This window comes from Platalea leucorodia (assembly GCF_965183815.1).
Source record: "Platalea leucorodia genome assembly, chromosome: 10".
Taxonomy (NCBI): Eukaryota; Metazoa; Chordata; class Aves; order Pelecaniformes; family Threskiornithidae; genus Platalea; species Platalea leucorodia.
The window spans coordinates 10,372,836-10,389,230 of NC_138832.1; the positions used below are offsets into that span (position 1 = coordinate 10,372,836).

Genomic DNA, 16,395 nt, shown 5'->3' on the forward strand with positions numbered 1-16,395 from the left:
CACAAGAGGTTCATATTTTCATAAAAGTCCGTCACAAGCCTTTTCACTTTCTGTCAATGATAAATACTCTGCAGCCTGAGCAGCAGCAACAGCTCTGCAAAGTTTTCAGCTACTTGAGCCAGACTTTTCCCCCGAGAAGACTCACTTTCCAAATACTAAAACATAAATACTTTTACCAAAGCCAAGCACTGTACCTCATTTTGATTTAAAAAGTCAACAGCAAACAAGAGCTATCTCTAATGCCAAGCACCACCAGTGACTTGCCTACAGAAGCAGTCTATTAGATTACTAATAAAAATGGTGTAATCTTCAAAATAAGATTACAACAGCAAAAAGGATGTGGCTCGAAAAATAAATCCGTGGACTGTAGCAAGACTGGCAATTATGCAGAACCAGAGGTCAGGGACTGCTTAATATCTTCCACCTATACGCAAGAAGAGGTTATACCACTGCAGTCACAGCCTACTCCAACCAGCAAATAGACATTTAGCCAGTTGTTGACCACTGTCCAGACCAGTCTGCTGCAAACTGCTCCTGGCTAGTGGGGAGGCTGTGGGAGACTGCCACTGGGTGGCTCTTCAGTCCCACACAACTCATCTGCAGGTGACCTCCCACTATCAGAGAGGTTTCAAGTGCTGGGGAGTCAAGGCAAAGCTGGTACAATCACAGACCAACCTGGGCAGCAGCCCATACACCCAGCCCACCCTAAGATGATCTTTAAGAAGTCACTGGTATCTCATCTGGATGTCCTGCCAGATGCTGGAGGTAGAAGATTTTGGCACGCGGCTCATCATGTTGTGCAAGTGGGCCTACAAATTCAGCTGTGTTGAACTAGTCCAGAATCTCCTCTCAAGGGACCTTGAAGCTTTTCCTGGTATTTAGCTCGTGCCTGCATTTGTTGGCTTCCCCCCTAACTGCTCCTTTTGTCTCAGACCCCAACAGAAAATCTTCTGTGGGATGGACCTGCTGGAGAGGCTAACTTCAGGGGCTCCCATGACTATTGCACTCTTTTCAGATGTGTAGAAAGATGAGGTAGAGCTGGATTACCACTCACACATACACTGCAAGTTGTCACCCATAGCCTTCAGCTCCCTAGAGTGCACCCTTCACCATACAGCTCATTACACTGTTAATTAGTAAGCTGTCTCACATTTTCCAGCCCATAAAAAACAGCTACTAGTAGCAGACTGATCTCTATGCTGCAAAGCCAGTCTTTGCTTTGACCACAGATTTCTTATACTCTCAAGTCTGTTGCTGCTGCTGAGTTTAATTCTTCATGAATTAGTATAAAAAAAAAAAAACTCAAAAAAAAAAAAATCTACAGATCCTACATAAAGCCAAGACTAAGCAAGGCATGCTATTTGATAGGAGGCACGAAGCAACTCTGCAGCTCAGGCAGGAGGGGAAGATCTACAGCTGGGAGCAATAACACCACAAGGTACAACATGGATTACACCAAAGAGGTGAACATGCTGATCAAGAATATTAGCTACGAGTGTCACATGTGAAAGGGCAATGCACTAAAAGAAAGTGCAATACCTTGCTATGTGCCAAGCTGATATCAACCCAATGCACAAAGCCTTAATTGCTAAAGTGAATTATTGACTGATACTAGTTGTAAAGGCTCTTGCATAACAGGGGGTTTCAAGGCCATTAGTACAGGGCAGGATCTTACTCCATTTCATGGCTTTCCAAGACCTCTTTATATAGACAAGAAGACAGGGAGCAAAGGGACCAATTAAAACAACCCTATATAACCCAGAAAAAGGGTATATACCCCTTAGAGAAGGGGAGGCGGGGAGGGACACATAAAAGGTCTTGCAGTTAGCGATGGATCTAACTGAAGTAGGCTGGGCGCTGCCATAACCATCTGTCCAGGAGAGCTACAGTAACTTCCAGGAGCTTCTTAGATGGGCAGAAGCAATGTAAGTTTTCCAAGTTTTCAACAAGAAGTCTGACTATGCTGCCTTTGCTTGAGCATTTGGTTTATATAAAACAGTGGCAAGAGCCCAGCTGGAAATTAGATCAACAACAATGTTACAAAGGGGTGGGCAACAGAAGGGCAGGGGCAGGATTACACTGGAACCTCCCATCCGTGTCCCCAAGGAAAGCTTAGTCCCGACCTCGGCCAAACAGTGCAGAAAGGAACAGGCTAAAGTTTAGGTTAGACATTAAAGCCCCTTATTCAAAATATTTTCAGTTTTCACAAGGCCCAGTTTCTCCTCTCTCCTTATGGAAGGGTGAATTCCACCTAAGTGAGGATTCAGAAACTTGCTTATTACTTCCAGGAGCAATGAGAAACATGAATGCATTTGTAAATATATTTCCATTTGTTCTCTGTTGACCTCCTTCAAAGTGTTGCTATCTCAGTCCTTAAAAGCAGGGGCCAACCTTCTCCCTGCTTGTCTGCGTAATACCAATCAAAACAGGATAACTTTACATACACCTACAAACACCCTATGTATTCCCTAAAATAAAGTCCTCACAATCCATTCTTGGAGGCAAAACATTTTGTGCAGAATTCGGGAAGAATAAGGTAATTGCAATGTTGCTTTAGAACTCGCTTCCTTTATTTCTGTGACCAGCTGGAGACAAGCACCTTGTTCTATGCTGGGTCAAGGAAATGTTTAACTACAAAATTTATAGTGGAATATATATATGTATATACCACCGCAGCACTGCAGCTGCTCAGCAGTTATGGCAGAAGGCAAACACTGTTTAAACCCAAGGAAAACAGCGACAGACTGGAGTATCAGCCTGCTCATTAGCGTCCTGCTGCAGAGGCTCCAAGGCAGGAGAGCATCCAAGCCTGTCCCTGGGACAAGACTCAGCATCCTGGAATCTCAAAACCACAGCCCTGCTCCAAACCCAAACAACGCTCCACAGACCCTTCCCAGCTAATGAGCAGGAAGGAACACAAGATTGCGATGGCAGCGTAAACAAGGACCCGGGATTTACGATCTTTCAGGCATTGTTTAGCAAGCGACCCAGCTGAAGCACTGCTTCACAAAATATGAATGCCAATTACAGGGATGGGTAGCTTGAATTCAAGTTTCCACTTGGTTAGCACTGTTCTGGACACATTGAGAACTTTGGTGCTCGCCCAGCAGGTTTGCCTGCCAGGAGGGGCTGCGTGAGCTCTCCCAGAAAAATGGGGACAGTGACTGAAAACGCACGGGACCTCATCCACCATTCCCGTCCTTCCAAGCAGGGCAGAGTCAAAGGCAGCAAGTTCAGTCCTACTGTTTGTGAAAGTAGAGCAAGATACTCTTCTACATCACAGCACTGGAGAGACAGTGGGAGAAGCAGATCAGCAATCCCCCTCCCCTGTTATTTTGAGCACAGCCCATCAAGCAGAAGTCCTGGCACCGTGGGCTTCTGCAGCCAGGGCTGGGACAGTACCACGTACACTAGCAACATCACTGGGGCAAAGACCGATACAAACATTAAAAAAAAAATGAAAACCTGATCAAATTTACACAGAGACACACACATTGCTATGAATATGGTAACCCAAAGTGCTCCAGTCTCCAGTTCCCATTGGAAGCTAATGGGTACATCAGAGGTGGGATGCTCTCATGAAGCAAAATCACTCATCTCACCACTCTATGTTAGCACAAACTGCATCACCAGTAGCCACTATTTCTGGCACTAACAATGCGGAGTGTTACGTGGTACTTCCAGCATGCAGAAGCAGGATCACACCTCGCTTGCCCAGTCAGCTCCTGCAATGCCAAGCTGCAAAGATACTTTGAGGGAAAGAGCACACAGGAAAGCGGGACTTCAGCTATAGTTTTCAGATTCCAACAAAACAGGCAGGGAAGAACATGTAAATGTCACACAGGTGACCGTGCAACCTTGTTTCAGTAACAACCCACTTCCATCTAATCCAGAGAAGGTACAAGCTTCTGTTGTCCAAGGTCTTCAACCTGCGTTTTAAACATCTTGTACATTCAGCTCTGCAGAGCCCTAATTTAATCCCTGACATATTGGCAAAAAAATCAATCCCATATATATAAATTGAGTGCAGAACCACATGCCTTCCTATTTTCCTTCTAGTACCAAAATACTTTTCATATGTCAATCTTCAGGGGAAAAAAAGTGAGGGAGAACAAAGGGGAATTTTCTTAAGCTTCATTTCCCACCACCTCAATGAGACACAACAATTTCGGTAGGAATCCAAGAGGATGTCCCTAGAGCTCTGCAATTAATTCATTTTTTATCGCCTAGCAAGACAGTCTCCCTATCATCTGGAGTCAAGGCAACAGAAGCAGTTCTAGCAAACAAAACTCTGGCAGGAGCTGCACTAACGGGACCCAGGTCAGGGGCAGGATTATCTACTGCACACCAGAGGCGAGCCCACTCCGACTACTGCACCCGCGGTCACTGACACCTCCTGCAAAACACAGCATCTCCCCGAACCACAGCCTCGTTCAGCACCTGCTATTGGAAACACTGATACAGGACAGCAGCACTTCGGATGTCATTCAGCCTGTCTCATCTCCCAGAGCATCACATTTTCTTCTTTGTTCTTTTTCCCCAAATTGGTGGTTTGGAGGTTTTTCGTTGTCTTGACCTGACCCTGCAGTGAGCAACAGTTCACATTGCCTTAAGTTCCTGTATTCGTACAATTTTAAAAAGCAGCCTAGCTAGCATTTTTTTCAAGAAAAATTCCATTTCCTCTAGTAAAAAAATGTCTGTAGTGAAGACAACTGCAGGAGTCAGTTTTTTCCACTTAAGAATTTGAGATATGAACAAATAGCCCCCTCACTCGCAGCTGAAGTTAAAACATGCAACCGAGTTAGACAAAGGCTGAAGGCTCTGTCCGTAGGCTTTGGGAGAAATAAAATCCTTCTAGTGTCCTTCTACAGCCAGTTTCATCAGTCAGACAGCATTTCAAATTTTTAAGTTTTTTTACAGTCTAGTCTAGAATAGAAGAACCAGAAACAGAACAGGCCAAGGCGAAGTCTACAAAAATTGAAGAGAAAAAGGCATTTCAGAGAGGCATTTGATCAACAAGGTCACATAAACCATTCCAGACACACAGAGCATGCTAGTCATAAACAGTCGTGGAACAAGCAACGGGCAGAGTCTCCCTGTCCTCCTCCCATTGCACTCCACTGCTCAATTATTCCCACCCCAGCCCTAAACATCCGTAGAGACTTATGGCTCAGCTGGAGGCTTCAATTGCTAGGCAGCACCGCCTGCTTTCACATCCCGGATGAGCCGCATGCTGCCTTCCCCCACGGAGCGGGCAGGAGCTCGCTGGCATTTGCTACCACCCTGTAAAACAACTTGCTGCCTCACACAAGCATGGCCAAGGACAGTGGAAAACAAATTACACAACGCAAGAAGTCAACAGTTGAGGTTCACGAGGCAGAGAAGAGATGCCCAGAGCAAGGAGACACTCGACTCTTCCCTTTTGCTATGCCACGGCCAACCACTCAGACTTGCCTGAGAAGTCTTGGCTTTTCCAATAAGCAGTGGGGGAATGAGATCACCACACCAGATACTGGTCAACCTCTTGCCCTTAATGTTTTTTCCTGTTTTGTAAGAAGAGGGAGGAGTGTGCAGCTCAGGTCTGGACAGACAAGACTGACCCGGAGGCTGTGGGGCAGGAGCAATCTCCTGGCCCTCGTACTTTTCCCCACAGCACTTGAGCTGGGGCATACTTAAACTGGCAGCTTAATGCCTAGTGCAGCCCCAAAACATTGCTGTTCTTTTTGCCAGGCATCAAAACACTTCATTACCTGTGATGGTAACATCTTAGAGAGATAGCATAAGAGCTTCTGCCTCTATTTTCTTAACAACTGCCTAAGCCAAGATAGGCATTTAAGGAATCAAAAAAGGCCTCAACTGCTTCCTAGCCCTGAGGCTCAGTGATACAGCATCCATCTCTTCATCCCATCCAGCCAGCTCTCTCCACTAACAAGGATGGAGCAGGAGCTCTTTCCAGGCTGCTGGACTACAGAGCCTGTGGTCTACAGTTTTCAACTCTTTCAGGTCCTGCAAGAAGCATGGCTAAAACTTTACTCAATATCTACGATAACTACATGGCTGGCAGTCAGACACTTGGCTGTACACCTCCCTGACACCAGTCACCGTAGCACTTTTGGATGAATTAGCAGCAAACAGATTTTCTGAGGTATTTTACAGCTGAAGGGCTTCCCGTGGCTGCCAGTGCCCCAGAAACCAAGATGTGAACGTGTTGTGTACAGTTTTCAGCCTGCTGAAAAGAAAGCCTATTTTTAATCCAAGCCTACGTAGGGTGGGGCTCAGTCTCCAACCAGGCCAAAAAGCCACTATAATCCACAAGACCAATGTCTGGCAACCTTTGCTTGCAGGCTGATGTCTGTTCTATTTTGGGGATGGGAGGAATTTAGAATAAAAAGATATATAAATTAAAAACAAAGGAGGCTATGAAAAGTGAATAGAGGGAAGGGCCAGACTTATCCTGTGTATTTTGGTCTAAAGAACAGGGCTCTAAAAGAACACAAATCAGGATTACTTTATTTTCCATTTCCTACAGCAATTTATAAAGTATCACTTATAACATGGCCTGAGAAGAGTACAGCCCCAGTATATCTTGTACAGGAGGAAGAGCCAACCTGTGGCTCCTTGCACAGCAATGAGACTCTTGAGAGGACGAGGCAGGAAAATGGTCACCAGCCATGGACATACCACCGGGATCCTATAAAAGGTTTCCTATCTCAGACACCAATACAACAGATGTTGGGACACCTTGATCTTTTGTGATGTTGGGACTGCAAAAAAGCGAAGCAGAGCCACCAAAGTGACGTGAGGATTGGAAAATAAGAGAAGGTTTGCTTATTTAGGGTTTATGGCCAACAAACAACCAACCCACTAAGAGCAGACATGTTTTGTATGCTCTCAGCAGCTAAACGAGCCCAAGAACACACAGACTTCCTACATAAACATATGACTAAGTTTTATTTGTTACAGGCACTGTCTCAACTTAGCATTCAAGCCAACTCAACACAGCCATTGACTTCACCATATTAACCCCACCTTCCTTGCAGTACACAGGTCATTGGTCTAAAAGAGGGTACATATAGCTTCTCTCACTGTCTTCAGATGCCCCTTTAACATCCATCCATCCATCCATAAACTGTGAAACACTCACATAGGCATCAGCATCTCTAGAGCTCCTTCTTCACCTGACCAGGGCTGGATTATTAACCCCACTACAGAAGTCTGCAATTACATCTCTTGGCAGAATGCAAAAAGGGCAGAACAGACGAGACAGTGTACTCGGCTGAGTGGAGGACCAGCAATGATGAACCTTAAGCACCACTATCATTTCGGCCATGGACTTCTTAGGAAAAAAGCCAACACTTAAGCAACACTGTGAAGTTCAACCCAGATTTTATAAGCATAGCAGCAAGACTGGATGCTGAACGCCTCTTAATACTAGATAATATGTTCACAGCCAACATCACTTCTTCCTTCCTTGTTCCACCTGTAAGTGACAGCACCAACTACCCGCTCTCTCACTTCCATCACTAAGGGCAGTATGTGATGGGGAAACAGTGAATGAGACAAACTCTATTTTCAACTTTAAAAAGAAAAAACAAAAAAAGCTTACTTCAAAACATCAGAAATTAGGCCTCCTGCAGAGACACTACACCTTATCTTCTCTTGAAGATCACAGTAATAGTCTCTCTTCCCAGCTATGCAGTGGGGACTCCCAGCAGCATCTGTGAGCTGTCACTCTTTTTACAGGAACAAAAAACCTACTGAAGAGGCACGAAAAACAGCTGTAAGCTTTTCAGAGAAGGAAATGAGACAAGGAGACTGGTTAGAAGCATATGGCCCATATGGATTGACATGAGCAATCAGCAGCAGTCCTAACCAGAGTTTCCCATTTCGGACAGTTGTCCTGCTCCCCACATCCTCAGATGCACGTCAAACCAATAATTATTTTATTTCTTCCATACTGATTCCCAAATGTCAGTAGTGCACAGGCCGCCGTGCCCCGCGGGGACAGTCTAGATGGTGCAGGAGGAGCCAGTTTGCCCCCAAGAACGTGCACATAGCCCTGCGGCACAGGGTGTCGGAGAGCACGGACCAGCCAGCACAGGGGGACACAAGGAAGGGAACCCAAGGCAATCAGCCCACCTGCCAGGGATGCTGCATTTCCACAGGCAGTGGTCACCCTCATGGCTCATGGCTGCTGAAAGGTGGAGATAAACTAACAGGAATCAACCGGCAAAACAAGGAAAAGGGAAAGAATAGCTCTCGATAGCTCCATCTCTGCTGATAGCAACTCTCCTGGGGACATGGAAGCTACCTCTTCATCATCATACCACTCACAAACGCAGTGACAAAACCAGCTTTGAGTAGCCCAAGTGTTAACCCACAAAACCCAAACCTGAAACATTAGCTGTTAGAGGAGCACACATGATATAATTCTTCCAAGCGGGCCAGACAGGACTTGCTTGTCATTCCTGGCATTTTTAATCTATTACCAAAAAAGCCAACAGATTACAGATTCCCAGGAGACCGGTGGATGCCACAGCGACTGAGTGCACTGACCATGCACAGCACTGGCCACCACAGCTCAGCACCCTGTCCAGGGAGGTCCACACCCCTCTGATGGGAACAGAGCTGCAGGGAGAGGGTAGGCCAGGCCAAGCAGGCAGTCCTGCTGTCAGGGCAGCTGCCTGTTAGCAGCACTGACGTCAGACATGCCCACAGCAGGGAAGGGCTCGATTACCTCCAATGCCACCACCTCTGCATCAAACAGCGTGGTATTAGCAGAGGGCAGATGGGCATGTCCTCTCCTCCTCACCCCACTATCCAGCCCTTTTAAGTGGAGACTTCTGTCTTCTAGCTTCATCAACTCATCATGTTTTCTTGCTCAGCCGGTACAAGAAGATAGGTTGCTCTTTACGTGGCTGGCAGATCACATAGGGTACACCAACACCTTATTACACAGGGTCACACCAAATACCTGACATCTCACACACAGTGCCTGCTTCCCAGGGTTGGGCTCTGCAGCCACAGACACTCATGAGTCCCATCTTTTGGCTGTAATCAAATCATCTCTTCGATCACCAATTAAAAGGGTGGGCATCCAACACCCTCCACAGGCAGCATCGACTCAGTGCCACAGCACACCCACCCCGGGAGGTGTACTGGTGTGATGTGCCAAGGGAGACGGGGTGGGCTGGGGGCTGCAGCACAGCAAGATGGGGAAGGGGGATTTCTGACAGCTGGGATTCCCTGTCCCCAGGCTGATGGCACAGTGTGGCAATGCCACCCAGCCAGGCTCACGCTGCTTGCAGGTAAAGTGGAGGAAATCAACAGCAAACCTAGCCCTTCACTCGGGAAAGGGATCCGCACAAACCAGGAGACTTCTCACAGGCCACGCTGCAGCGCTCCAAGTGAATCTCACAGCACAGAACGTGTAGGAGAGGCGTTATCGAAGACTCCACTTCAGAAAAACCTGACCTAGAGGCAGGAAGAACATCCAGGGCAGGAAACGCGAGTGAGGGCGGACAGGACAATCCTGACCTGTCACCTACAACTTCAGCACTGAAGAGCATGAAGTAGGCAGCTGCTAAGACTGAAGCTGTACTAAACGCTGCTGTGTCTAAACACCACTCGCCCCATACCCACTTTTAATTCCCTGCCATCCAATAAATTCAAGAGAGACAGTACACCCATATGAACACCCAAACCTGAGTACGTGCAGCAGGGGACACAACAGTAGCACATTCATGGCCAGCAGTCACATGGCTGAAAGTGATTACAGCCGCCCAGTCACTGTCAGCTGAGCTGCCGCTGCTCAGAGGACCTCCAGGATGGAGAGTTAACATCATTTCTCCCAGCCACACCACCCAGAGCCCAGATGTTAGACCATCGCCCAACTGCCTTCAATCATGAGATCACACCTCTCACCCTTCCCACCTACTCACCTACCAGCAGCAAGAGCAGCAGGTACCTCCAGGCTGGGAAAGGGCTTTAGTGGTGCAAGAAGGGAAAGCTGATTCTGTGTTAGAGCCCGAGCCACGCTCTGGGATGGTCGGGGGGAAGCAGTCCTTCCATGCATCCCCACCAGCAGCGCAGCAGGCAGAGCTCTGCCAAGACCTGCTCACCACAAACACAGCCACTGCTGCTTGTGCAATAATCCAATCCCCAAAGTGCCAACAGGAATGCATGTGCAAAGATGTCAACAGATGCCTATCAAAGGGTTTGGGGACCAGGGACAGGAAAGAGCAAGGTGATATTGTGGCACTCATTAGAGTAACCCAGCAAACACTGATTTAATACAACCTTGCATCACCCTCATTACAAGAGTTGGTCTCAGTTTTGCAACATACCTGAAATTAAAAGATATTCAGGAATGCTTTGCTCTGCATATGCATTAAGGTTATTTGGTAAACTTTTTAAATTCAGTATTGAACTCTACCTTTCACACAGATCTGGTGATAGAAGTTTCTGGATTCATGTTTGGCTTTTTTGATGTAATTAGCAACTTTAATTACTCCATGAGCTCAGTGTCCAAAAAGATACACAGAATACTTAACACATGACAATACTTAGTTCAAAAAGTGCTGAGTATGCAAAGGTCAGTAATTAGTTAATAAATATTAACACATCATATTGTGGCTATTCCCGATGTGACAAGGAACTTCTCAGTAGTAACTAATAAGTTAAAAATTAGTTTATTGCAGCATGCAGGCTGAAAGCTTGTCAGTCACATGTTTAAACAGCTGGCACTCAGAGATGAGAATCTGCTTTTCTGTGCTGAATTACTGCTCTACAGTACATGGAGGCAAAGGTAATATTCAAAGCCTGAACAAAACACCAACTAAAACCGTGTCTCTTTTGCTGTTTACTGCTACTCTGTGGCACACAGATAAAAACCAAATTGTAGCCACATAAATTTCACCTGTCCAACTCTCTGCAAACCGCAAAGCAACGCTGTAGTAGTTGACGTCCCTGTCCTTCCTTCTCCACGTTCGCTTTCTAACTCTCTTCTTGATCAGAAGCATCACCGCGTCCCTGCCTAGGGTCAACCTGCCTCCCAGCATGACAGGTCAAGAGCCACCCTCGAAGGCCACTGTCGAACCCCGTTAGCGAGCTGGGCCTGCGCTTCACAGGGCTGCGCTGGATCTGTATGAAACCCATGCTGGAATAACGCAAAGACGTCGGGCGCTGCTTTCCCGTCACTCCCCCTGCCACAGGCAGTTCACATGCAAGAAAAATCAAGGTAACAGGCCTGTATCTAAAGAGGGACAAACGTCCCCAGAGGACTGTGGTCCACAGCACTCAGCATTTTAAGAAGGAAAGAGATGCAAAACATTGTAACTTGAAAAAAAAAAATAACACAAACAAAAACCTACCTGAAAAATTTGCTATAAAACAGAACTCACTTGGCCTTTGGTTTTGCTGCGAACACAGCCTCTTTGTGTTCCGCCACCTACCATTTAATGCTATGTAAAATAGGTTACCAAGAATACAGATAGGGTGTGCTTGGGCAACGTCACCAAACAAATTACTACCACCTGAAACATCACCACCAAGACAACCTCAAGTGCTAAATGAAGCTCTCGTAAGTGATCCAGTGTACTTACTACTGATCACTACCATCTACCTTGATAAGGAAGTGGATTAAAATATCTGTATGGAAAGATGATGGGCACACCCTCCCTAAACTCACTGCCAATCAAGTAACAAGAAAAGCATTTCTCCTCTCCTGATGCATTACACTATACACATTAGCAAAAACACAACTCCTGCACTGATGCTCCAAGAAGTGGAGCACTTGCAGTTTTACTACACAAAAGACAGAGTACTTCCAACATGAAGTTTACATATAAAGCTATTCACAAGGCACTTGGATCACTTAGATCACTGGCAGCTGCTCAAGCAAAATTACTGAATTACTGTCCCTAACATCCTTTTCAATCAATCACAGAGCAGCACCCTCATTTGCTTCCTTCAAGGCAGAACCGCCGTGTTTCCATTTCTCCAAAGCCAGTTAAGTCGCTGCACTAGAGAGCCAAGTAAACACAGGAAAGAGTTACTAGAAGATCCCGCATGAGTGGATTCAGCAGCAAACCCATTTAACAAGGCTGCAATTCCTTCACTCACCATCTTAATCTCACAACTATTGAAACCCGGAGCAGAGACCTCAGTGAGGGAGCCCCAGGGGACGGAGTTCCTCTGCATTGATCCCAAATCCCTGCATCCATCGGCCCAATACCTAAAGCAGTCATCAGTCCCCAGAGCCCTCCCCACTGTGACGCTAATCCAGCCAAAACTAGTAAATAGGTTTCTGGAGTTTTGGGCATTCTTTAATCTGGGGAGATATTTGCCTACTTTATAGGAGGGGAAACTTGGTCAGATTAGCTTTGATAAAAGAACAAAGACCTTGGTTAAGCATAATTCTTTATATCTAGGACTGAATAACTGAGTTTAATAATCACATTATGATCTCTTAACCCAGACAAAGGAGGAGTAATTCATCTTTCACAAGCAGAGAATTCCTTCAAAGGAGCTTGGTTACAACCAAGCAACATCCTCAAATTGTTAAACTTTTGGCAAGATTAACGGGCTGTGATAACAGCAGTGTTTCAAAAAGATTTCTCTTAGCAAATTATTTTATAACTTTTTTTTTTTTTTTAAAGAGTTATTCAGATGCAAACCAACAGATCAGGAATTTAAGTTCTCTGCATGCACACACCCCACAGAAGGCCATCCAACACCCCCGGGGCAGAAATCAGCTGCAGCATATTGCACCCAGGGGACTCGCCTTGTGTCCACTAATCCCCCCGAAACACTTCTCCCCACTGACAAACTACCAGCAGCTCCTCTTTGCACAAGATTTCTTTTCAAAACAGATTGAATTTCTATACATCATTATGCACAGCACTAACATATGTTGATCTCTGTAACTATTCCCCTTTATACCCAGGTTCCAGCTGTTGTCTTTAAAGTTCCTCTGAGCAAGTCTCCCAGCATTAAGGAGTTTTTCTTCTCAGGTTACCAGGCTCACTGGAGAAGTCACAAGTGTTACTGGTTGAACAATGGCTCCAAGTTCTCATGCAAAAGCAATTTATCTGAGATATCTATTATCTTTTATAGTCTCTTCTACAGACTGACCAAAAACAGGAAGCCCAGCTCTCATGTGCACACGCATTCCACTGGGATTGTGTAACAGCAATAACAACCTCGGAGGCTGATTCAATGGCATTTGCTCAGAGCTATACCAACAGCTCTCCTGAAAAGAAAGAAATGAGTTCAAGTGATGCCCTGCTTGAAGGTATGGATGCTGTTACAGAGCAGACACATGCAGCCTGTCCCAAGGAAGTACTAACTGGAAGTTAGATTCCCATTCATGTCTCACCGCTATTTCCACTCAGAGAAAAACTTACAACTGGAGGACAGTCATGCCTGCAGAGTTTGTTACCTCTGTGAGCAGCGGGACTTGATGCTATCCATTAGAATACTCACAGCCAGTGCCAGGCTGCCCTGGCCTTTCCTATGCAAAGGGAAGTCTAAAGCTTCACCTCCTGAAAAGTTCCCTGCTCTTCCCTTTCCCTTCGCAGGCTCCCAACAAGAAGCCATTGTTCGGGGGAGCAGGGTGACACTTCCTCTCCCAGTCCAAATTAGAGATGTACAAAAATAAACACACACAGCTCTCCCACTAACTCATTTTATTTCACCCCACTTCAATTAGGCGAGAAGTCGGCTCCAATTCCCTCACTTTTTCTGCTTTTGGGAACACTATCCTGCACAAAAGATAAAAGTTAAATGCAAACCGAATCCCCTTTTCTCTGCGGGTTCCCGCAGCGGGAAGCAGCACCTCCCCTCCCCTGCAGCCGGGCTCTGCTTCTACCAACTCGCACAAAGCCTCAAGTTCTGCAGAAGCCGGGGCTTTCTCTGCGCGCCCCTCTCCATCCCAGCGGCGGAGCTCACGGCCCGGCCCGGCCGCCCCAAACCCGCTACCAGCGGCCGCGGGGCAGCGCATCTCCCGCGCCCGCGCCGGGCCCGCTCCGGCGCAGCCCGGGGGTGAAGTTTTCCAGGGCAGTGAATCAGACAAGTGCCACTTCATCGCCGCGGGGAGGCTGGAAGGGGCGGCAGGAGCGCGCCCAGCGGACACGTACTCCGCGTCCTGGCGGGCACCGATGCGCGCCGGGCTCCGCGCCCGCCCCGGCTCGGCGCCGGGCTCCGCGCCGGGCTCCGCGCCCGCTCCCCCGCTCCATTGTCCCGGGACCCCCGCCGGGGCGGCGGCGCGGGGACACGCCTGGCCGGGAGCGGAGCCGGGCGGCAGCGAGGGCCGGGCCGGGCCGGGCCCCGCGGAGCCGCTGGGGCCGGTCGGCGCTCCCGCCCCGCCGCCGCCGCCGGGATGCTCCGCCCGGGCCGGCGCATCTCTGGGCGGCGGGGCGAGCGCCGGCAACTTTCCCCAAGTTGGAGCGCGCTGGAAGAGCTGCCGGGAGCACTCACCGCCCGTGCGCCCCGCAGAGCCGAGCCGAGCCGAGCCGAGCCGAGCCGAGCCGAGCCGAGCCGCGCCGCGCCGTCCTGCCGCGCCGTGCCCCAGCCCCGCTGCCCGCGCTCGGCGCGGCGCGCCCCGGCCCCGCCGCCCCGGCCGGATTGGGCCGTGCGCCTGCACATCACGGCGTCCCGGCGCGGCGATTAGGCGGACGAGGAGTCACTCAGGGCGGGGAGGAGTGGCGACCCAAGCCTAGGGCGCGCCGCCGTCCCCCCGCCCGTGGCCGGGCTGCTCTGCCCTGCCTTCCCCTGCCTTGCCCTGCCTGCATCCCTCGTGTCCGGCACGTACCCCACCTCCTCCCCTGCGTGCATCCCGCCTCCCGTGCATCCATTCCTCCTGTCCCGCAGGAATCCCTCATTCTTCCCCTGTACGCAAGTCTCCTCCAAGCAGGCATCCCTTCTTCCCTACGAGCATCTCTGCCTCCTCCTGTGCTTGCATCCCTCTTCCCATGCAAGACCGCATCCTTTCTCCCATGCATGGGCAGCTTTGGCTCCCTCAGCCCTGCCGCCCAGGCAGAAGAGCTCTGGGCTCCCCTTGCAATCTCCCCTTGTCTCGCCAGGAGCAACCTCGCTGGGTGGTGCTGGGGATGCCCAGGGGAAGCTGGTGCTGGTGGGCAAACCGGGCAAGGGGCTCCCTGCACAGAGGAGCCAGGGGCTGGCCCAGAGCCTGGCTCCCACGAGGAGTACGTGGGGTGCAGATGCCTGGGCCCTTGCACCCTGTACTCCGTGCTCCTGGGCAGGGAGCGTTGCCACAGCCTTTCCCCACCCGGCCTCCGGCTGTCCGATTTGGGATAGGTGGCCTCATAACTGTCCTAATTTCTACATTTGCCACACAGACATTCACACTGAAAATTGCTAGAAGGGCTCAGGAAACCAAGGGCCTTAGGGATGCTTTTGCATAGAAGTGGTGGAGAACAGATGTTAATTCTAAAGTGGCCTTGAACTGAGAAAGAAACAGCAAAAACCTGCTCGGGGAAGAAGGAGGTGAACGGACCAGAGCTGCTCTGCAGAGCTGGGCCAGAAAAGGGGGAAGCTGTTTCTCCAGATGAGGGACCTTACACTCCCCAGCAGCCCCACACTGCCATCTCCACCAGGCCCAGCAGAAAACATGGGCTCAGGTATTAATACCTTCTTCTGGTTCTAGGAGAAAAGCAGATCTGTTTTCAGGCACACAAGACTCTTTTCAGGTCAGAAAGATGAGCCATTCCCGTGCCTGGAGGTGAGAACAGCACAACGTAATAAATTCAGACATAAAACAGGAACATTAGGGCAAGGTGCTAGCTCTTGTATAAAGTAATAGCACATGTCCCATTTTTTGTGCTTAACTATTTTCCACCACTGTCAAAAAAATTAAACTTGCAGAAAGGCGACAGTTACCTAACAAACTATTAATAGATAACGTGCACACCAACATTAGATCATTCTCTCTCTTCTCTTTAAAAATTAAATAAGTGTAGGGCATATTTCGCTAGAACTGCCCAGTAAAATCCATTGTAATGAGTGTTTATTTCTCTATGTTGCTAATGTTACAGGTGCACATTTCTGGATCTGAATTGCATAGTCACACATTATGAGACTTCGTATGAATTATTTACAGAAAGACTGTCAGTTTGATCATTACAGAATAAACCACAACACATCTCATTGTCAAAACCGTCAGGAAAAGTCATTTTGCAGTTAATTTTCCAAAGCTGCAAAATGACAAGGTCGCACAGAGTGGTCCCACATGATGGAAGTGACACGGTTCGCAGTGGGAGTTTCCTCATCGCATTAGCAGGAGCAGCTTCCTGAGAAGAATTCGACTCTCTTCCCTTCGTCCTTTTATTCTTTTTATACAGTTGGATTTCTCATTGGATGTCAGAAACTCTTACA

At 48.3% G+C, this 16,395-nt stretch overlaps 1 protein-coding gene across 1 annotated transcript in view; it reads right to left on the reverse strand.

Annotated features, from left to right (window-relative positions):
* The window catches only part of PLS3 (plastin 3), a 53,746-nt gene extending 39,177 nt beyond the window's left edge, over positions 1–14,569 (reverse strand). Inside the window, exon 1 of the mRNA XM_082323401.1 lies at positions 14,479–14,569. The gene's annotated coding sequence lies outside the window, so the exon portion shown is untranslated. The remainder of the gene's footprint in view (positions 1–14,478) is intronic.
* Positions 14,570–16,395: the final 1,826 nt, after the last annotated feature.